General features: G+C 45.3%; 1 long non-coding RNA gene across 1 annotated transcript in view; it reads right to left on the bottom strand.

Moving 5' to 3' along the window:
- The window catches only part of LOC142310368 (uncharacterized), a 61246-nt gene extending 46910 nt beyond the window's left edge, over window positions 1-14336 (bottom strand). Inside the window, exon 1 of the long non-coding RNA XR_012754140.1 lies at window positions 14293-14336. This is a non-coding gene — a long non-coding RNA (uncharacterized LOC142310368). The remainder of the gene's footprint in view (window positions 1-14292) is intronic.
- Between the last annotated feature and the right edge of the window lie 8335 nt (window positions 14337-22671).

Here is a 22671-nt window from a genome sequence, read left to right on the forward strand (position 1 = left end):
CAGCGCGGCTCACTTCAGTTGCTGCGTGGATCTGACACAGAGCGCTCGTGTTCTACAGCGCTCCCTGTCAGCTTCATGTAGCAGAGCTGGATGTGTCGCGGGACCTCTGTGGATTACGTCGGACCTGGAGGGGTATTTGGGGATTTTAATAAAATGGTGAAAGAGGGTGGTTTTTTGTCTTTTAATCCAAATAATGGATTTTTCGTTGTGTGTGTTTATTTACTTTCACTTACAGGCTAACCATGGAAGGTATCTCGGGGAGATGCCTGCCATGATTAACTCATTATTACCCCGATTGCCACTGCACCAGGGCAATTCGGGATGAGCCGGGTAGAGTCCCGGGACTGTCGCATCTAATGGATGCGGCAATTCCGGGGGCCTGCTGGGTGATATTGTTAGGGTGGTGGGCTCCCCATATTGTGGCGCTCTCCATCCTGACAATACCAGCCTCCAGCCGTGTAGCTTTATCCTGGCTGGTGGTATCAAAATTGGGGGAACTGCAGTTTTTTTTTTTATAATTTATTCATTTATTTTACTGCACGATATAGACCCACCCGCTGGCGGCTGTGATTGGTTGCAGTGAGACAGCTGTCACTCATCGTGGGGGCGTGTCTGACTGCATCCAATCATGGGCACCGGTGGGCGGGGAAACCAGGGAATGCCAGATTGAATAATGAGCGGCAGCCTTTTTCAAAAGAGGGAAAGCCGCCGGAGCTTTGTGACAGCCGTGCAGCGTCGCGCCCGTGATCGATGAGTAGGACAGAGAGAAGGATTGTGCTGGGGACGCAAGACGCATGCAGATACGCAACGTGCGCACATTGCCTTACTGTGAAAAGCCACGCTTTTGGTGATCGAACCATTATCGAACGGTAACTCGAACTGCCGAACTTGAAGCAAATCGTTCGAGTTTGTCAAACGACTCGAACACCGCCCAAAATCACTCGAATTTGAAATTGCAGAACGGTTCGAATCGAACATCGCTCAACTCTAGTCATTAGCATGTCGCAACAGAGATACAGAGAGACTAGAAGAGTCACAGAAAGGTAAAGAATTGGATGCCCTTTGGCCACATGCCACACTGATGACTGATTCATTGTGAATAATACCCTTCAGAACTGGTTGAAGAATGACAAACAACTATAGGCAAATTTAAGGGACGTGAGAGGCCCTCCCAAGTGTCATATCAGATCATTGGACATCAGCATAATCTGCATCCACACCACTAGGCACAGGCATTATCATCTTGCTGGATGAGGTAGCAGTGGGCCTCATTGCTGTTCACTGATGCATGTTGATTTACACTGAGCAGAAATAATGATCGCCAGTGATGCTGGAGATAAAAAGGAGAGCGCTGTGCTCATACTGTATAATGTATAATGGTCTATGTGAGGGCTCACACTGTACACTGACGGGTAGAGATGCGCTTTTTGACCTTCAGGTTCTGTGTGTCGCAGTCCACTGTGGCTTCGAGTGTGGGACTGCCATCATTTTATGTCTTTGGACCAGTGCGACATTCACATGACATCCCCTGCAAAGAGGAGAAGAAAAGAGACCACAGGCACAGGCAGCAGTACCGAGAAATGGAAGGTAAGTATGTATAGTATTATTTTATTGTTAGACCACCTTAGGCTCATTTTTGAAAAAAAAAAAAAAAAGATATCTCCTTTAAATGAGAACTTTGGCAAATTAAAAATAAGTCCACCACATGCTGGTGTGAATGGAAAGAACGCGGTGGTATCTGTTGCCAGGGTTGAGTAGTAAGGTCTCCGGATGGAGCTCTGATTTCTCTTCGGGAATCTAAGAGGCTCAACCTGACATCCAAACATCTCGCATCTAGTTACTACATAAAAAGTCTTTAATACAGCCTTGAAGTGCATGAAGTATCGAATATTATTGATTAGGAAACATCATAAAAAAGTTTTTTGCACAGAAGCCAAAACATAAAAGTATAATGTCCTCTCATCTTCTCGTATATGGTTGTATCTGCTCAGCCTTCTTCTACGGGTCTTCACATTCTGTGCTGGTACTAAACACATTTAAATGATTGGAATTGGTATAGTACTTTAAGAGAATTGCGCTATTGGTGACAGATGAAATAGTCTGTGCTTAGTCAACTGCCAAGGCGAGGGTATACATGTTGTGTAACTGTTCACCTCCAGGCGGAGTATGGATTTGCTCTCTGTTATTAGATAACACATGTCATGCTGCCCGCTCCCTGTGGCCTTCGATTTTTTTACTATGAAAAAGAGAAGATCTCAGATTTAAGGGTTTTTTTCCATCATATACAAATAAGGCTAAGCCTTTGGGTGAGACCTAAAAGACTCAAACCCATGGAGCTTACGGGGTCTTCTAACTTTCAGGCAAATGGAGAGCTATGGTCATTCACATCACCGCTGACTTTGCTCTTCTCTTGTATTCTGCTGCCAGGTTCTTCTAATAAGGGGTTGTCCTAAAAGTCGGGGGACCATTTACCTGTAATATTTTAATTCTGTCAAAACGTTGTAAAAGTTTTCCCTACTTTTTAAATTCACCTCTCCACTGGATAGATGCTAAATTGCAGAATACTAGTGGGACAACCGCTCCCAAGTATCCCCTCGAACAATTCTTGTGCATGAAGTGTACTGATATACAGTCATGGCCAAAAGTTTTGAGAATGCTACAAATATTAATTTTTACAAAGTCTACTGCTTAGTTTTTCTAATGGAAATTTGCATATACTCCAGAATGTCATAAAGAGTGATCAGCTTAACATCAATTACTTGCAAAGTCAATATTGCCTAAGAAAATGAACTTCAACCCCCAAAACACATTTCAACATCATTGCATTCCTGCCTTAAAAGGAGCAGCTAACATTGTTTTAGTGATTGTTCCATTAACACAGGTGTGGGTGTTGATGAGGACAGGGCTGGCGATCAATCAGTCATGATTAAGTAAGAATGACACCACTGGACACTTTAAAAGGAGGCTGGTGCTTGGTATCATTGTTTCTCTTCAGTTAACCATGGTTATCTCTAAAGAAACACGTGCAGCCATCATTGCTCTGCACAAAAATGGCCTAACAGGGAAGAGTATCGCAGCTTCAAAGATTGCACCTCAGTCAACAATCTATCGCATCATCAAGAACTTCAAGGAGAGAGCTTCCATTGTTGCCAAAACGCTCCAGGGCGCCCAAGAAGGACCAGCAAACGCCAGAACTGTATCTTAAAACTGTTTCAGCTGCGGGATCGGACTACCAGCAGTTCCGAGCTAGCTCAGCAATGGCAGCAGGCTGGTGTGAGTGCTTCTGCACGCACTGTGAGGCGGAGACTGCTTGAGCAAGGCCTGGTTTCAAGGAGGGCAGCAAAGAAGCCACTTCTCTCCAGAAAAAAACATCAGGGACCGACTGATATTCTGCAAAAGGTACAGGGAATGGACTGCTGAGGACTGGGGTAAAGTCATTTTCTCAGATGAATCCCCTTTTCGATTGATTTGAATAAAGAGAGAGAGGGCGCTCCTGTGTGGGATCTTAATGTACCGAGGTATGTACAATGTGAGGTGCACACTCACCTGATAGTGTTGTACGTCAGGTACAACACTGTTAGTGGTATTGAAGGGGGATCGCAAGTTCACCGCTCCTGGTCAGCAGGGATCCCGTCCTCCTGACTCCGCAGGACTCTGCTCACATGATTGGGGTTTCCACGTGCAGTGTGCAGCCGCCGGACCGGCGTCTGATAGCAGCTCCTCCTCCGGGTCGGACGGTCCCGTGATCACTTATGCGGTGATTCTCCAGCCCCTGGTGTTAGATTCAAACGGATAGTACGATCCTGGTTCTGGCTGCAGCAGCCCCGTGAGCTCCCATAGGGAGATAATGATGCAGGGAAAAAAAAAAAAGAAAGAGAAAAAATGCACGGTTTCGCTGCGCTGCTCAGAAAGGTAGTGATGAGGTTATTTGGGATGTAGATTTATTAATTATTTACATGCCACTACGCGTTTCGGGGGTACAACCTCCCCCTTCCTCAGGTAGCAGTAAAATGCAGGAAAATCAGATCTTAAATACACAAACTGGATGAAGAGAAAAAAAAAAAGACAATCCTTATTCCCTTAATCAGATTAAATCCCCATGGGGGTGGGATCATTCAGACAATTAGTTGATTAGGAATGCTCTCCCCTAGAAGATACCGATCTTATGCATTCATAAAAAAACAATGGTATATATGGGTTTACAAAAAACACCAATACATAATGAAATAAAATGTGCATTAAAAACATTGATAATAGACAATAAATGTGTATTTTGCCTCCATTTGGTGCAATGCATGTGTGATGCCATATTGGCAATATGGGGAGTGACTAAAAAACAGGAAGGTTACTGTTAGTTAAAAAAGTGATGATATAAAATCAATATAGAGACCCAACTGATTTTCCATGTGAATTTTCATAAAAAAGACTGTTTTGGATAAAAAATTCTTTTGGAAAGATTAAAAAGCTATATACCGTATATGCCGGCGTATAAGACGACTGGGCGTATAAGACGACCCCCAACTTCTGCCCTAAAAATATAGAATTTGGGATATACTCACTGTCCATCTGTCATAGTGCCACCGCTCCCTCCGATCTGCTGCACGGAGGTGAGGGGCCGGGCAGCAGATTGGGGGGAGCGGTGGCACTGTGGCAGATGGAGGGCGGCGGCGGCAGCGGATCGGGAGGTGTGGGGGTGAGGGTGCGGGCAGGAGATCGGGGAGACAGGTGGCAGATCGCGGAGGGCAGCGGCGGATCGGGACGCTTTTCGTACAGTGCAATGGCAGCGCGGCAACTTCCGGGTCCCATGCTCCGGTCTCATAACAGCATGGGACCGGAGCTTGTCGCCCTGCCATTGCACTGTGTACAGTCACTCACTGTGCTCAGTGTGCTGGCGTGCTGCAGGGACAAATGAAGCTGATGGGGGCGGTCACCGGCAACAGGTCCACTGTGATTGGAGAAATCGGTCACAAGGCCGATCTCTCCAATCAGAGCATTGGAGCTGGGGGAGGGTGATCCAGTGAGGTCACAAGCTCCAGCCAATGGCCAGTGCTACAGCTGCACTGGCCAGGGCTGGATTTCAATGTTTCAGTCATTTTAAATGGCTGGAACATTACAGTGGCTGTGATTGGTTGAGCGGCGTTCGTCAGCCAATCACAGCCTCCGTAGGTCCGGGGAGGAGGCACCACCCCTCCTAAGGTCAGGAACAGGTCCCCTCCTCCCCGAATCTGCGTTTTTTGTTAACATATTGCAGTCACCGCTGTATATCCGGGGTATAAGACGACCCCCCACTGTAGCCATTATTTTAAGGGGGTAAAAAGTCGTCTTATACGCCAGTATATACGGTATGTAAATATAAATTGGAAAGGAACTTTTGATAAAAATGTTGTTCCCCATCGGAGACTAAATTAAATTATTTGGCTGGAGCTGACATACCAATATACAGTATGTTAAAAATAGGATGAATTCATATGGAGAAAATTATATGGAGAAAATTATAATTAGTTAGTATAAAGGGGGCTTTACACGCTACGACATCGCTAATGCGAACTCGTTGGGGTCACCGAATTGGTGACGCACATCCGGCCGCATTAGCGATGCCGTTGCGTGTGACACCGATGAGCGATTTTGCATCGTTGCAAAAACGTGCAAAATCGCTCATCGGTGACATGGGGGTCCATTCTCGATTATCGTTACTGCAGCAGTAACGATGTAGTTCGTCGCTCCTGCGGCAGCACACATCACTCCGTGTGACACCGCAGGAACGAGGAACCTCTCCTTACCTGCCTCCCGGCCGCTATGCGAAAGGAAGGAGGTGGGCGGGATGTTACGTCCCGCTCAGCTCCGCCCCTCCGCTGCTATTGGGCGGCCGCTCAGTGACGTCGCTGTGACGCCGCACGGACCGCCCCCTTAGAAAGGAGGCGGTTCGCCGGTCACAGCGACGTCGCCGGGCAGGTAAGTATGTGTGACGGGTCTGGGCGATGTTGTGCGGCACGGGCAGCGATTTGCCCGTGTCGCGCAACAGATGGGGGCGGGTACCCACACTAGGGATATCGGGACCGATATCGCAGTGTGTAAAGTAGCCTTTAGAATATGAAAGGGGTAAAATGGAGGATTGGAAAAGGGAGGAAAGATGAATCCAAAAGAGAGAAACTGTGTTTTTTAGTCACTCCCCATATTGCCAATATGGCATCACACATGCATTGCACCAAATGGAGGCAAAATACACGTTTATTGTCTATTATCAATGTTTTTAATGCACATTTTATTTCATTATGTATTGGTGTTTTTTGTAAACCCATATATACCATTGTTTTTTATGAATGCATAAGATCGGTATCTTCTAGGGGAGAGCTTTCCTAATCAACTAATTGTCTGAATGATCCCACCCCCATGGGGATTTAATCTGATTAAGGGAATAAGGATTGTCTTTTTTTTTTTTCTTTTCTCTTCATCCAGTTTGTGTATTTAAGATCTGATTTTCCTGCATTTTACTGCTACCTGAGGAAGGGGGAGGTTGTACCCCCGAAACGCGTAGTGGCATGTAAATAATTAATAAATCTACATCCCAAATAACCTCATCACTACCTTTCTGAGCAGCGCAGCGAAACCGTGCATTTTTTCTCTTTTTGTTTTTCCTTTTCGATTGATTGGGACATCTGGAAAACAGCTTATTAGGAGAAGCAGAGGTGAGCGCTACCACCAGTCTTGTCTCATGCCAACTGTTAAGCATCCCGAAACGATTCATGTGTGGGGTTGCTTCTCAGCCAAGGGAATCGGCTCACTCACAGTCTTGCCTAAAACCACAGCCATGAATAAAGAATGGTACCAGAATGTCCTCCAAGAGCAACTTCTCCCAACTGTCCAAGAGCAGTTTGGCGCCCAACAATGCCTTTTCCAGCATTATGGAGCACCTTGCCATAAAGCAAAGGTGATCACTAAATGGGTCATGGAACAAAACATAAAGATTTTGGGTCCATGGCCTGGAAACTCCCCAGATCTTAATCCCATTGAGAACTTGTGGGCAATCATCAAGAGACGGGTGGACAAACAAAAACCAACAAATTCTGGCAAAATGCAAGCATTGCTTTTGCAAGAATGGACAGCTATCAGTCAGGATTTGGTCCAGAAGTTGATTGAAAGCATGCCAGGGAGAATTGCAGAGGTCCTGAAGAAGAAGGGTCAACACTGTAAATATTGACTTGCTGCATTAACTCATTCTAACTGTCAATATAACTTTTTGGTACTCATAATATGATTGCAATTATATTTCTGTATGTGATGTAAACATCAGACAAACACAATTAAAAACCAGAGGGCAACAGATCATGTGAAAATATATTTTTGGTGTCATTCTCAAAACTTTTGGCCATGACTATATACTGTTTTCCCCATTCAAGGGTATTTTTAGAATTTCTTACATTAGTGAACATAATGTCTATGTAGTCCCCCAAAATGCCCAAGAATGGAAGGCACTATAAATTAAAATAGTTGATCCCAACAGCACAGAGGTTAATAGGATCAATATTCGATGTGTTTCAATTATAAGCTGGTAAAACACGTGAGGCAACTATCGGCCGAATGTTCGTTCAGCGGACATCTATCTATCCCGACTGCCCCATATGTATTACCTCAGAGTTGGGTACTATCAAATACCTTGTTACTGGGCAGAATCCCTACATGCCTTGTTACTGGGCAGACTCCCCACATGCCTTGTTACTTGGCAGACCCTCCACAGGTCTTGTTAGGCTGCTTTCACACATCCGTTTTTTCCTGTGCGGCACAATCCGGCGCTTTGCAGAAAAAACGCAACCGTTTTTTTTGCCGCCAGTTGCGTTTTTTTTGCATAGACTTACATTAGTGCCGTATTGTGCCGCATGGGCTTGCGTTCCGTCCAGTTTTCGCCGCATGCGGCAGATTTAGCCGATGCGGCGGCCTGATGGAATGTTGCCTGGCATGTTTTTTTTGTCCGGCAAAAAAAACCGCATCGCGCCGCAACCGGCCAATGCGGCACGATTTTCAATGCATGCCTATGGACGCTGCATGCGGCGTCCTGCGGCAAAAAACGCATCTGGCTGCCGCATGCGTTTTTTTCCACTGCGCATGCTCAGTAGCCTGCCGCAAGCAGTAAAAACCGGACGGGCTGCATGTTAAAAACTTATGCAAAGGATGCGGTTTTGTCACCGCATCCGTTGCAAAGGTTTTAGAGCCGGATTGGCTGTCTCTGCTAAAACCGGAGGTGTGAAAGCAGCCTTACTGGGCAGACTCCCCACAGGCCTTGTTGCTAGGCAGACTCCCCACAGGCCTTGTTAGGGTACTTTCACACTTGCGTTGTTTTCCATCAGTTGCAATCCACCGTTTTGGAAAACAGCGGAATCCGTTAACGGATTCCGCTGTTTCCCATAGACTTGTATGGATGACGGATTGTGCCAAAAGTACCTGCATTGCTTCCGCTGGCCGACGCTGCGTTGCTTCCGCCGAGCAGGAAGGAACGCAGCATGGAACGTTAATTGCTTGCGTTAAAATGACGCCGAGCGGCGGATTCCGTTAAATCCGTCAATAGTTATAATGGATCCATATGGTGGCGGATTCCGTTGCAAAGTGCTTTACAACGGAATCCGCCGCTGGATTCCGCTAATTTCTACTGAGCATGCCCAGAATGAACAAAATGGAAAAAAAACAAAAACGGAGCCCACGCATTCCGTTAGACGGACGCCTAACGGACGCCAAAACAAATGCAAGGGATGCAACGGGTCTGTTATTTCACAGGAATCAGCTAAAGGATTCCTGTGAACTAATGGACCCGTCGCATCCGTTGACAACACAAAAATAACGGATACGTTAAGACCACGCAGCAACGGACCCAGCGGATTCAACCCAACGCAAGTGTGAAACTAGCCTTACTGGGCAGAATCCCCACAGGCCTTGTATTGGGCAGACTCCCCACAGGCCCTCTTACTGTGCAGGCTCCCCACAGGCTTTGTTACTGGGCAGACTCCCCACAGGCCTTGTTACTGGGCAGACTCCCCACAGGCCTTGTTATTGAGCAGACTCCCCACAGGCCTTGTTACAGGGCAGACTCCCCACAGGTCTTGTTTTACTGGGCAGACTCCCCACAGGCCTTGTTACTGGGCAGACTCCCCACAGGCCTTGTTACTAGGCAGACTCCCCACAGGCCTTGTTACTGGGCAGACTCCCCACAGACCTTGTTATTGGGCAGACTCCCCACAGACCTTGTTAGGCTAGTTTCACACTTGCGTTCAGCGCATTCCGTCACTATGGAGAATAGCGCAGTCCGTTAACGCGCTGCGCTATTCTCCATAGACTTGTATGGACAACGCACTGTAACGCAAGTGTCTGCGTTGCATCCGCTGGACGACGCAGCGTCGTTTTTTTGACGCTGCGTTGGGCGGATGGAACGCAGCATGTAACGTTTTTCTGCGCTTGGCGGAGTGTAAAAAAAAACGCAACCTGCAGGAATCCGTTAGGCGTCCGTTGTTTTTATAATGGACGCCTATGGTGGCGGATTCCGTTAGAATGCGTCATTTGACGGATTCCGTTAACGCAGCTGTCTTTACACAACTGCGCATGCTCAGATGTGTAAAGTCAAGGAAAAAAACTACAACGGATTGCGTTATTTTGTACGATCTGTAGCATGCGTTGTGCCACTATATGCAATGCATCCGTTGCATGCGTCACACAACGCAATGCTACGGATCCCGTCCAACGCAAGTGTGAAACTAGCCTTATTTGGCAGACTCCCCACAGGCCCTCTTAGGCTACTTTCACACATTACATTACATTACAGTAGCCTTAGGCTACTTTCACACATCCGGTTTTTGCTCTGCGGCACAATACGGCACTCTGCAGAAAAACCGCAACCGTTTTCTTTGCCGCCGGTTGCGGGTTTTTTTGCATAGACTTACATTAGTGCCGTATTGTGCCGCATGGGCTTGCGTTCGGTCCGGTTTTTGCCGCATGCGGCAGATTTAGCCGATGCCGCGGCCGGATGGAACGTTGCCTGCATGCGGTTTCTTCCACTGCGCATGCTCAGTAGCGTGCCGCAACCGGAAAAAAACGGACCGGCCGCATGTAAAAACTTATGCAAAGGATGCGGTGTTTTCGCCGCATCCGTTGCATAGGTTTCACAGCCGGATTGAGCCGCACTGCTCAAACCGGATGTGTGAAAGTAGCCTGAAAGCACTTTCACACATCCGGATTTTTGCTCTGCGGCACAATACGGCGTTCTGCAGAAAAACCGCAACCGGCTTTTGTAACGCCGGTTGCAGTTTTTTTTGCATAGACTTACATTAGTGCCGTATTGTGCCGCAGGGGCTTGCGTTCGGTCCGGTTTTTGCAGCATGCGGCAGATTTAGCCGATGCCGCGGCCGGATCGAACGTTCCCTGCAACGTTTTTTTGCTCCGGCAAAAAACACCGCATCGCACCGCATCCGGCCGCTGCGGCGCATTTTTCAATGCATACCTATGGAGGCCGGATGCGGCGCGATGCGGAAAAAACGCATCCGCTCGCCGCATGCGTTTTTTTCCACTGCGCATGCTCAGTAGCATGCCACAACCGGAAAAAAACGGACGGGCCGCATGTAAAAACTTATGCAAAGGATGCGGTGTTTTCGCCGCATCCGTTGCATAGTTTTCACAGCCGGATTGAGCCGCAGTGCTCAAACCGGATGTGTGAAAGTAGCCTTACTGGACAGGCTCCCCACAGGCCTTGTTACTGGGCAGACTCACCATAGGCCTTGTTACTGGCCAGACTCCCCACAGGACTTGTTATTGGGCAGACTCCCCACAGGCCTTGTTACTGGGCAGACTCCCCACAGGCCTTGTTACTGGGCAGACTCCCCACAGACCTTGTTACTGGGCAGAGTCCCCACAGGCCTTGTTATTGGGTAGACTCCCCACAGGCCTTGTTATTGGGCAGACTCCCCACAGGCCTTGTTACTGGGCAGACTCCCCACAGACCTTGTTAGGCTGCTTTCACACATCCGGCTTTTGCAATGCGGCACAATCCGGCACTTTGCAGGAAAACCGCAACCGTTTTTTTTTGCTGCCGGTTGCGGTTTTCCTGCATAGACTTTAATTAGTGCCGCATGGGCTTGCGTTCGGTCCGGCTTTTGCCGCATGCGGCAGATTTAGCCGATGCGGCGGCCGGATGGAACGTTCCCTGGCACGTTTTTTGCTCCGGCAAAAAAAAACCGCATCGCGCCGCATCCGGCCGATGCGGCGCTTTTCCCAATGCATCCCTATGGATGCCGGATGCGGAGCGATGCGGCAAAAACCGCATCCGGCCGCCGCATGCGGTTTTTGCCACTGCGCATGCTCAGTAGCATGCCGCAAGCGGCAAAAACCGTACCGGCCGCATGTAAAAAACTTATGCAAAGGATGCGGTGTTTTCACCGCATCCGTTGCATAGGCTTCACAGCCGGATTGAGCCGCAGAGCTCAAACCAGATGTGTGAAAGTAGCCTTACTGGGCAGACTCCCCACAGACCTTGTTACTGGGCAGACTCCCCACAGACCTTGTTACTGGGCAGACTCCCCACAGGCCTTGTTACTGGGTAGACTTCCCACAGACCTTGTTACTGGGCAGAGTCCCCACAGACCTTGTTACTGGGCAGACTCCCCACAGGCCTTGTTACTGGGTAGACTTCCCACAGACCTTGTTACTGGGCAGACTCCCCACAGACCTTGTAAGGCTACTTTCACACATCCGGCTTGAGCCCTGCGGCTCAATCCGGCTGTGCAAGCTATGCAACGGATGCGGTGAAAACACCGCATCCTTTGCATAAGTTTTTCCCATGCGGCCCGCCCGGTTTTTGCCGCTTGCGGCATGCTACTGAGCATGCGCAGTGGCAAAAACCGCATGCGGCGGCCGGATGCGGTATTTGCCGCATCGCGCCGCATCCGGCCGCCATAGGCATGCATTGAGAGATGCGCCGCATCGGCCGAATGCGGCGCGATGCGGTTTCTTTTGCCGCACGAAAAAACGTGCCAGGCAACGTTCCATCCGGCCGCCGCATCGGCTAAATTTGCCGCTTGCGGCAAAAACCGGATGGAACGCAAGGCCATGCGGCACAATGCGGCACTAATTAAAGTCTATGCAGGAAAATCGCAACCGGCAGCAAAAAAAAACGGTTGCGATTTTCCTGCAAAGTGCCGGATTGTGCCGCAGAAGAAAAACCGGAGGTGTGAAAGTACCCTTACTGGGCAAAGTCTCCACAGACCTTGTTACTGGGCAGAGTCCCCACAGGCCTTGTTATTGGGCAGACTCCCCATAGGCCTTGTTACTGGGCAGACTCCCCACAGACCTTGTTACTGGGCAGGGTCCCCACAGGCCTTGTTACTGGGCAGGCTCCCCACAGGCCTTGTTACTGGGCAGGCTCCCCACAGGCCTTGTTACTGGGTAGACTCCCCACAGACCTTGTTACTGGGCAGAGTCCCCACAGGCCTTGTTACTGGGCAGAGTCCCCACAGGCCTTGTTACTGGGCAGAGTCCCCACAGACCTTGTTATTGGGCAGGGTCCCCACAGGCCTTGTTACTGGGCAGGGTCCCCACAGGCCTTGTTACTGGGCAGAGTCCCCACAGACCTTGTAAGGCTGCTTTCACACATCCGGATTTTTGCTCTGCGGCACAATACGGCGTTCTGCAGAAAAACCGCAACCGGCTTTTGTAACGCCGATTGCGGGTTTTTTTGCATAGACTTACATTAGTGCCGTATTGTGCCGCAGGGGCTTGCGTTCGGTCCGGTTTTTGCCGCATGCGGCAGATTTAGCCGATGCGGCGACCGGATCGAACGTTCCCTGCAACGTTTTTTGCTCCGGCAAAAAACACCGCATCGCACCGCATCCGGCCGCTGCGGTGCATTTTTCAATGCATCCCTATAGAGGCCGGATGCGGCGCGATGCGGAAAAAAACGCATCCGGTCGTCGCATGCGGTTTTTTCCACTGCGCATGCTCAGTAGCATGCCGCAACCGGAAAAAACCGGACCGGCCGCATGTAAAAACTTATGCAAAGGATGCGGTGTTTTCGCCGCATCCGTTGCATAGTTTTCACAGCCGGATTGAGCCGCAGGGCTCAAACCGGATGTGTGAAAGTAGCCTTACTGGGCAGAGTCCCCACAGACCTTGTTACTGGGCAGAGTCCCCACAGACCTTGTTATTGGGCAGACTCCCCATAGGCCTTGTTACTGGGCAGAATAGCCTGGTGGGCTGAGTCTTACTGCTCTTGGGTCTGCTGGGGAACACCACCCCAGTGGGCTAAAGGAAGCCACCTCTGTTGTGTCACCTTGGTCAACAAGATGGGCTCTGTTCGCACTTGCTGTTGTCACGCCTCATATGTGACTGGATCCTTGCATTTGTTTGCTATCTGCCGTGTCATCTGAGTATGTTATCACCATCTTGGCAGTGTACCTTATTGAATGTTGAATAAGTAAATAGTCCATCTACTGTTGAACATGTCTCCTGATTTTCTTGTTTTTCCTGCACCAACATCAAGGGGCACACCATTGACAACCTAGCTGACAGAGAAACCTCAGCACGCCCACAGCCACGTGCTTTTCACGGTCACCGGAGCACAAGGACACAGGCTCGGCCACTAACACCGGTGGCACATGCTAGAGAATCCGACTCATGCCCGGCATCCTGGGTACATTGCGCTCCGTGTGTTGTTCGAGTGATCTTGTGTATTAGATAGGGAAAGAAGAGAAAGCAATTCTGGTATCGACATATCTCTCCTGAAAGCAAAAGGATCAGGTGTTAAAATTCCCAATGCCCGATCCTTCCCTCCCCCGACACTATCTATCCGGTGAGTCAGGGGACCCCATACTCATCGGACAGTTTGTTGGCTGAGTTTCATATAACATGTATCGGTATCTTTAGGAGGGTCCTTATACCAGAGAGAGACGGCTGATAACTAACTCTCCTGATGGCCCCATTCACATACTGCTTATTCCATGAAGAACACTTGTATTTTCAATTAAGGGAGTGCCACTGCCAAACACCTCATATCTCCAACGGGATTAAAAGAATTGGGCATTGCTATTAAACATGCCAAACTCTTGTCTTGAATCACGGAGGCCCCATACAAATTATCTGGACAAACGATCCTACCTGACGTTAATATGTACCTTGACGTCAATGGCAAGAATAATTAGCCCACGTTACATTTTGATCCCCACTTGATAAGAGTCATTGCACTTACTTATGTAGAATTAAATAAGGATTAATCCATGTGGGGATGACGGCGATAGAAAACACATGAGAACAGCATTCACTTACCAACACGAGGTACACAGTCTGGAAAAAAGTATCCTCCCTGCCCATGATGGACATGACGGACACACACAGCTGGGCTTTCCCTACTCAGGAATAATATTTGGACCACCCTTCAACACTGGCTTACATATCAATTACTTGGTTGCCATGTAAATCATCTCCGGTATTCCTGCCCAAGGATAATTTCACAGCCTCAGGGGAGATAAACAAGTCTAGAGAGTCATCTTCTTTCTATTTTCCTATATTAGCTTTACATTATGACCCTCATTTTTTCATGAAGCCTATTGCTAGCGTCTGAAAAATAGCAACTAAACAAAATGACAAATCCAATTAAAAACTAATGAGAGCATTGACTAAAGTAGATGCTATTAGCGCTAAGACATAGTGAGTTTGTCAGAAAAATATGACTGTTCAAACCAAGCACAGTCCCTGTATTTATGTTTGTCAGTGGCCATAGAGTTTAGTGAACCTTCAAACCTACTTGTTTTCCACCCAACCTCCTGTAATATCACAGCTGTCAATCAAGGAAGAGGAGGGCAGAGACTGAGACAAAACAAGGAGGTGGGAAGGTGCTCTGATCTGTAGGGTCTACCTGGGCTTGGTTCAAACAGTCATTTTCTGTCCACATGCTTTAAAAATAGATTTCTAATGTATGAGGCCTCCCAAATCTCCCTCAAAAGATGGTCAAAGAAGATAATGATCAGGTTGTTAATATTTCAGTCGAACCTTATCCCATAAAGAACACATGAATGCTCGGCCAAGTTGAGAGTGCATGAATATGTCTGGGAGATACCTCATAATTAATCACGATTTTCCTATCCATCTCTAGAAGGAACAAAGGCACTAAAGCTGGTTGTAGACAGAGGGAATATTACATGTACTGTGTTGAGTCATGTAAAACTTTGTGCAAGGGAAATGGAGAACAAAAGTTAGGCTTTTATTGTTTATGAGCTGCATCTACTGTGGATACAAAAAGTCTACACCCCCCTGTTAAAATTTCAGGTTTTTGCCATGTAACAAAATCAAACCAAGAAGAATAGTTTCTGAACTTTTTACACCTTTAATGTCATCCAGAATATCTATAAATCCATTGAGAAACAAACAAATCAATTTGCGGGAGAAAATAAGAATAAATATAAAATAATATGGTTGCATAAGTGTGAACACCTACTTATAATTAAGGATATAACACACAATGTCTGATCGGTATTTTCAGAACAATGAAGCTATAGAAACTAAGTAATAAAATATTAATTGTTATTCAAATATTATTACAAAATTGTTACAAATAAAATTTCAATAAGAATTCCACATAAATACAACAGAGACATGAATATGAGTTAACAAGCAAAATAAAGGATTATTTTCACAGTAAGAAATTGTCTATTTTTTATTATAAAAGTACAAATATATATAAATATAGAGAAATATATCCCTTATATATATAACAGTGATTAATAAATATTAGCACTAGTGCACATAATCATTCAAGGGCAAAATTCATATAAATAACATGGGGTAATTGTTATTATAAAAAAATATATAAATTTATATATAATAATATCAAAGTTTATTTTCAAAATGCATTATCTTAATTATATATAAAATATTTTAAAAGACCGAATATACAAAAAATTAAACTGTGCAAATAATAGCAGGTTAAAACATGTATTAATATACAGTTAGGTCCAGAAATATTTGGACAGTGACACAAGTTTTGTTATTTTAGCTGTTTACAAAAACATGTTCAGAAATACAATTCTATATATATAATATGGGCTGAAACTGCACACTCCCAGCTGCAATATGAGAGTTTTCACATCCAAATCGGAGAAAGGGTTTAGGAATCATAGCTCTGTAATGCATAGCCTCCTCTTTTTAAAGGGACCAAAAGTAATTGGACAAGGGACTCTAAGGGCTGCAATTAACTCTGAAGGCGTCTCCCTCTTTAACCTGTAATCAATGAAGTAGTTAAAAGGTCTGGGGTTGATTACAGGTGTGTGGTTTTGCATTTGGAAGCTGTTGCTGTGACCAGACAACATGCGGTCTAAAGAACTCTCAATTGAGGTGAAGCAGAACATCCTGAGGCTGAAAAAAAAGAAAAAATCCATCAGAGAGATAGCAGACATGCTTGGAGTAGCAAAATCAACAGTCGGGTACATTCTGAGAAAAAAGGAATTGACTGGTGAGCTTGGGAACTCAAAAAGGCCTGGGCGTCCACGGATGACAACAGTGGTGGATGATCGCCGCATACTTTCTTTGGTGAAGAAGAACCCATTCACAACATCAACTGAGTCCAGAACACTCTCAGTGAAGTAGGTGTATCTGTCTCTAAGTCAACAGTAAAGAGAAGACTCCATGAAAGTAAATACAAAGGGTTCACATCTAGATGCAAACCATTCATCAATTCCAAAAATAGACATGCCAGAGTTAAATTTGCTGAAAAACACCTCATGAAGCCAGCTCAGTTCTGGAAAAGTATTCTATGGACAGATGAGACAAAGATCAACCTGTACCAGAATGATGGGAAGAAAAAAGTTTGGAGAAGAAAGGGAACGGCACATGATCCAAGGCACACCACATCCTCTGTAAAACATGGTGGAGGCAACGTGATGGCATGGGCATGCATGGCTTTCAATGGCACTGGGTCACTTGTGTTTATTGATGACATAACAGCAGACAAGAGTAGCCGGATGAATTCTGAAGTGTACCGGGATATACTTTCAGCCCAGATTCAGCCAAATGCCGCAAAGTTGATCGGACGGCGCTTCATAGTACAGATGGACAATGACCCCAAGCATACAGCCAAAGCTACCCAGGAGTTCATGAGTGCAAAAAAGTGGAACATTCTGCAATGGCCAAGTCAATCACCAGATCTTAACCCAATTGAGCATGCATTTCACTTGCTCAAATCCAGACTTAAGACGGAAAGACCCACAAACAAGCAAGACCTGAAGGCTGCGGCTGTAAAGGCCTGGAAAATCATTAAGAAGGAGGAAACCCAGCGTTTGGTGATGTCCATGGGTTCCAGACTTAAGGCAGTGATTGCCTCCAAAGGATTCGCAACAAAATATTGAAAATAAAAATATTTTGTTTGGGTTTGGTTTATTTGTCCAATTACTTTTGACCTCCTAAAATGTGGAGTGTTTGTAAAGAAATGTGTACAATTCCTACAATTTCTATCAGATATTTTTGTTCAAGCCTTCAAATTAAACGTTACAATCTGCACTTGAATTCTGTTGTAGAGATTTCATTTCAAATCCAATGTGGTGGCATGCAGAGCCCAACTCGCGAAAATTGTGTCAATGTCCAAATATTTCTGGACCTAACTGTATAACACCCATGGAAAAGCCCTTTATTGCAGCCTAAAGTGCTGATAGAAAGTGCCAAGTGCAATGCTCTAATTACTGATTAACATAAGCCTGTTAGTATTGCATAATGTGCCCCATACAAGTTTCTCCCTGTTTAAAGTGACGGACATCAGCCGTATTCATTAAATAGTTATAGGAGGCATGAGAAACAGACTGCACAATACTTACAAAAGACTCACACCACGTCCCATCACCCCAACATATGTTTCGCCTTTTCTTCTTTGAAGCTGAAATTGGACTAGCATCTGCTAGAGGATTCGCTTTAATTACCTTTTTCCAAAGGAGGGGGTCAGCTACATAGGGGTTATGTAGAGATTGAGTGTTAGATCGAAAGCTCATCGGTTCATTTTGATAACTATGGAATGTCTTAAAGATTTACAATCATATCCATAACATTGTGTGTGACCTGAAGAGGGCGCTGAACACAGGACATGACCTCATGTTTTCACAGATGTGGAGCTACTGCAAGAAAGAATGGGCAAAGATTGCAAATTATAGATGTGCTAAACTGACAGACTCCAACCCAAAAAGACTGAATGCTGTCAGAGATGCAAAGGGTACTTCAACAAAGTATTAGTTTAGGGATGTGCATATTTATGCAATCACATTATTTTATTTATTTTTCTTGTTCAGTTTGTTTCTCAATGGATTTGTACAGATTAAGGGTAACATTAAAGGTGGAAAAGGTTCCGAAATAATTATTTAGTGTTATTCTTTTTACATTACAACAAAAAACTGGCATTTTCACAGGGGTGTGTAGACTTTTTATATCAACTGTATTTAGATTATTTAACGTAGACAAGGTTTGAAAGTTAAAGAGTTATTCCAGCCTTGGATATTCTTAGGCAAGAATATTCTTTTCCCGATTATTTTGTAATAAACTATATATTTCCCATCACTTTATTGTAACACATGAGCAAATACATTACACTTCGCCAACCATCGCAGCTCTGTTTAGAAAGGTCACAAAAGCTGCTATAATTCTAAATCTACGGATCTATCATCTCCATATCATGTTATAATGATTATAATCTGTAGTGTTTCATCTGGGGTAATATGACATAATTAGCTAATTGATAATCCTACATATATCCCTAGGTTGTACACTGTACACTGAGAGGCTCTAACATTAATACCTCTGACAGATGACGTTAAGAACACTGATGATCTGGTGACAATGGTGCCTGTCAGAGGTGGATATATTTGGAGAAAGTGATCAGTCAAGTCTTCAAATTGATGTTTTGGTAGCAAAAACATGTGCAAGAATCCTATTGACTTAAAAAAAAGCGCTAATTGTAATGTCTAGGCAACTGGTTTTGAGCATCTCCAAAATAAGGGGTTTCAGGCTGTGTTTTTCCGAAATACAGTAGGTCTTGTGGTTTTTTTAGGTATTCTGCATATTTTGTGGAGTGTTTCTAATATAGAACGGGCTTTTGGGGTGTTATGAGTAAACTAGCTGTACTACCCGGCTTCGCCCGGGTTAATAACTGTTGTTAACAAAATATAATGTTATAACAAAAATGTATTCTGCACACAAAAACCACAAAAGAAATACATAGAAATGTTATTATTAAAAGGCAAAAACTAAGCTAATAGAAGCATTTCACAACATATATTTCAACACCCAAGATATTCCACACAGACTTTCCCCATCTGTCTCTTTCCCCGTCTGTCTCTTTCCCCGTCTGTCTCTTTCCCCGTCTGCCTGTCTCTGTCTGTCTCTTTCCCCGTCTGTCTCTATCTCTCTGTTTTTTTCCCCATCTGTCTCTTTCTAGGTCTGTCTCTTTCCCAGGTCTGTCTCTTTCCCCGTCTGTCTCCCCATCTCTTTGTGTCTTTTCCTGTCTGTCTCTTTCTCTGTCTGCCTGTCTCTGTCTGTCTCTTTCTTTGTCTGTCTCTATTTCTCTGTCTCTTTCCCCTACTGTCTCTATCAAGGTCTGTGTCTTTCCCCATCTATCTTTGTCTGTCTCTCTGGTTGTCTCCGCCTTCCCTGTCTGCCTGTCTCTGTCCCTGTCTGTATGTCTGTCTGTCTCTTTCCCCATCTGTCTCTTTCCAGGTCAGTCTCTTTCCAGGTCAGTCTCTTTCCAGGTCAGTCTCTTTCCAGGTCAATCTCTTTCCAGGTCAATCTCTTTCCAGGTCTGTCTCTTTCCAGGTCTGTCTCTTTCAAGGTCTGTCTCTGTCTGTCTCTTTACCCGTCTGTCTGTCTCTGTCTGTCTCTTTCACTGTCTGTCTCTCTGTCTGTCTCTCTGTCTGTCTCTCTGTCTGTCTGTCTCTCTCAATCCGTCTCCCCACCGACATCTTATTACCTCACATACAGTTAGGTCCAGAAATATTTGGACAGTGACACAATTTTCGCGAGTTGGGCTCTGCATGCCACCACATTGGATTTGAAATGAAACCTCTACAACAGAATTCAAGTGCAGATTGTAACGTTTAATTTGAAGGTTTGAACAAAAATATCTGATAGAAATTGTAGGAATTGTACACATTTCTTTACAAACACTCCACATTTTAGCAGGTCAAAAGTAATTGGACAAATAAACCAAACCCAAACAAAATATTTTTATTTTCAATATTTTGTTGCGAATCCTTTGGAGGCAATCACTGCCTTATGTCTGGAACCCATGGACATCACCAAACGCTGGGTTTCCTCCTTCTTAATGCTTTGCCAGGCCTTTACAGCCGCAGCCTTCAGGTCTTGCTTGTTTGTGGGTCTTTCCGTCTTAAGTCTGGATTTGAGCAAGTGAAATGCATGCTCAATTGGGTTAAGATCTGGTGATTGACTTGGCCATTGCAGAATGTTCCACTTTTTTGCACTCATGAACTCCTGGGTAGCTTTGGCTGTATGCTTGGGGTCATTGTCCATCTGTACTATGAAGCGTCGTCCGATCAACTTTGCGGCATTTGGCTGAATCTGGGCTGAAAGTATATCCCGGTACACTTCAGAATTCATCCAGCTACTCTTGTCTGCTGTTATGTCATCAATAAACACAAGTGACCCAGTGCCATTGAAAGCCATGCATGCCCATGCCATCACGTTGCCTCCACCATGTTTTACAGAGGATGTGGTGTGCCTTGGATCATGTGCCGTTCCCTTTCTTCTCCAAACTTTTTTCTTCCCATCATTCTGGTACAGGTTGATCTTTGTCTCATCTGTCCATAGAATACTTTTCCAGAACTGAGCTGGCTTCATGAGGTGTTTTTCAGCAAATTTAACTCTGGCCTGTCTATTTTTGGAATTGATGAATGGTTTGCATCTAGATGTGAACCCTTTGTATTTACTTTCATGGAGTCTTCTCTTTACTGTTGACTTAGAGACAGATACACCTACTTCACTGAGAGTGTTCTGGACTTCAGTTGATGTTGTGAACAGGTTCTTCTTCACCAAAGAAAGTATGCGGCGATCATCCACCACTGTTGTCATCCGTGGACGCCCAGGCCTTTTTGAGTTCCCAAGCTCACCAGTCAATTCCTTTTTTCTCAGAATGTACCCGACTGTTGATTTTGCTACTCCAAGCATGTCTGCTATCTCTCTGATGGATTTTTTCTTTTTTTTCAGCCTCAGGATGTTCTGCTTCACCTCAATTGAGAGTTCCTTAGACCGCATGTTGTCTGGTCACAGCAACAGCTTCCAAATGCAAAACCACACACCTGTAATCAACCCCAGACCTTTTATCTACTTGATTACAGGTTAACGAGGGAGACGCCTTCAGAGTTAATTGTAGCCCTTAGAGTCCCTTGTCCAATTACTTTTGGTCCCTTTAAAAAGAGGAGGCTATGCATTACAGAGCTATGATTCCTAAACCCTTTCTCCGATTTGGATGTGAAAACTCTCATATTGCAGCTGGGAGTGTGCACTTTCAGCCCATATTATATATATAATTGTATTTCTGAACATGTTTTTGTAAACAGCTAAAATAACAAAACTTGTGTCACTGTCCAAATATTTCTGGACCTAACTGTATAAGCTTCTTATACTATGAATGTCTTTTGTTCCTATAGCAACCAATCACAGCTCCTACTTATAACCTGTAGTTCCTGGCTCCATTTACTTTAATGGAGCCATGTTTTTTGGAGAGTAACGGTAAAGCGTGGGGTTACATTTTCCTGTCAAAATATAGTCTACGATGTTCCCTGGGTCACATGAGGTGTCTGTGCAAAATTTCGTGATTGTAAATGCGACGGTGCGGATACACTTTTTGTTTCACTTTTTCCCCATTATGTAGATAGGGGCAAAATTGATTGGTAAATTGGAACGCGCGGGGTTAAAATTTTGCCTCACAACATAGCCTATGACGCTCTCGGGGTCCAGACGTGTGAGTGTGCAAAATTTTGTGGCTGTAGCTGCGACAGTGCAGATGCCAATTCCGGACATACACACATACATACACACATTCAGCTTTATATATTAGATAGCAGGTCTTGTGTTGTGTTCCCTGTATATGGTAAGTCTTATGGTTTATTACTGGTATATACACAGGTATTTGGGGGGGCCTACATTATGGAAACTCTTAGGGGTTATTCGTGGTATATGCAGGTATTGTGGAATATTCCCAAAATATGGAATGTCTTTGGGGTTATTCCTGGTATATGCATGTCTTGTGGGGTGTTTCTGCTATACAGCAGGTCATGTGGGGTGTTCCCTGTATATGGTAGATCTTGTTTTGTGTTCCAGTTATACAGCAGGTCTATATTCCAGAATAAATAAAGTTTTGTTTGCTGTTCCTGGTAGATGTTAGGTCTTGGGAGGTATTTCTGATATATGGTAAGTCTTATGGTTTATTCCTGGTATATATACGGGTATTGAGTGGTGTTCCCAGAATATGGAAAGTCTTGTGGGTTACTCCTGATATATGCAGGTCTTATGGGGTGTTTATGGTATACAGCAGGTCTTATGGGTTGTTCCCGGTATACGATAGGTCTTGTGAGGTGTTTCTGGTGTACTGTGGGTCTTGTGGGGTGTTCCCTGTATATGGCAGATCTTGTGGGATGCTCCAGATATGCAGTGGGTTTA

The sequence above is a fragment of the Anomaloglossus baeobatrachus genome, chromosome 5, assembly GCF_048569485.1.
Source record: "Anomaloglossus baeobatrachus isolate aAnoBae1 chromosome 5, aAnoBae1.hap1, whole genome shotgun sequence".
Lineage (NCBI taxonomy): Eukaryota > Metazoa > Chordata > Amphibia > Anura > Aromobatidae > Anomaloglossus > Anomaloglossus baeobatrachus.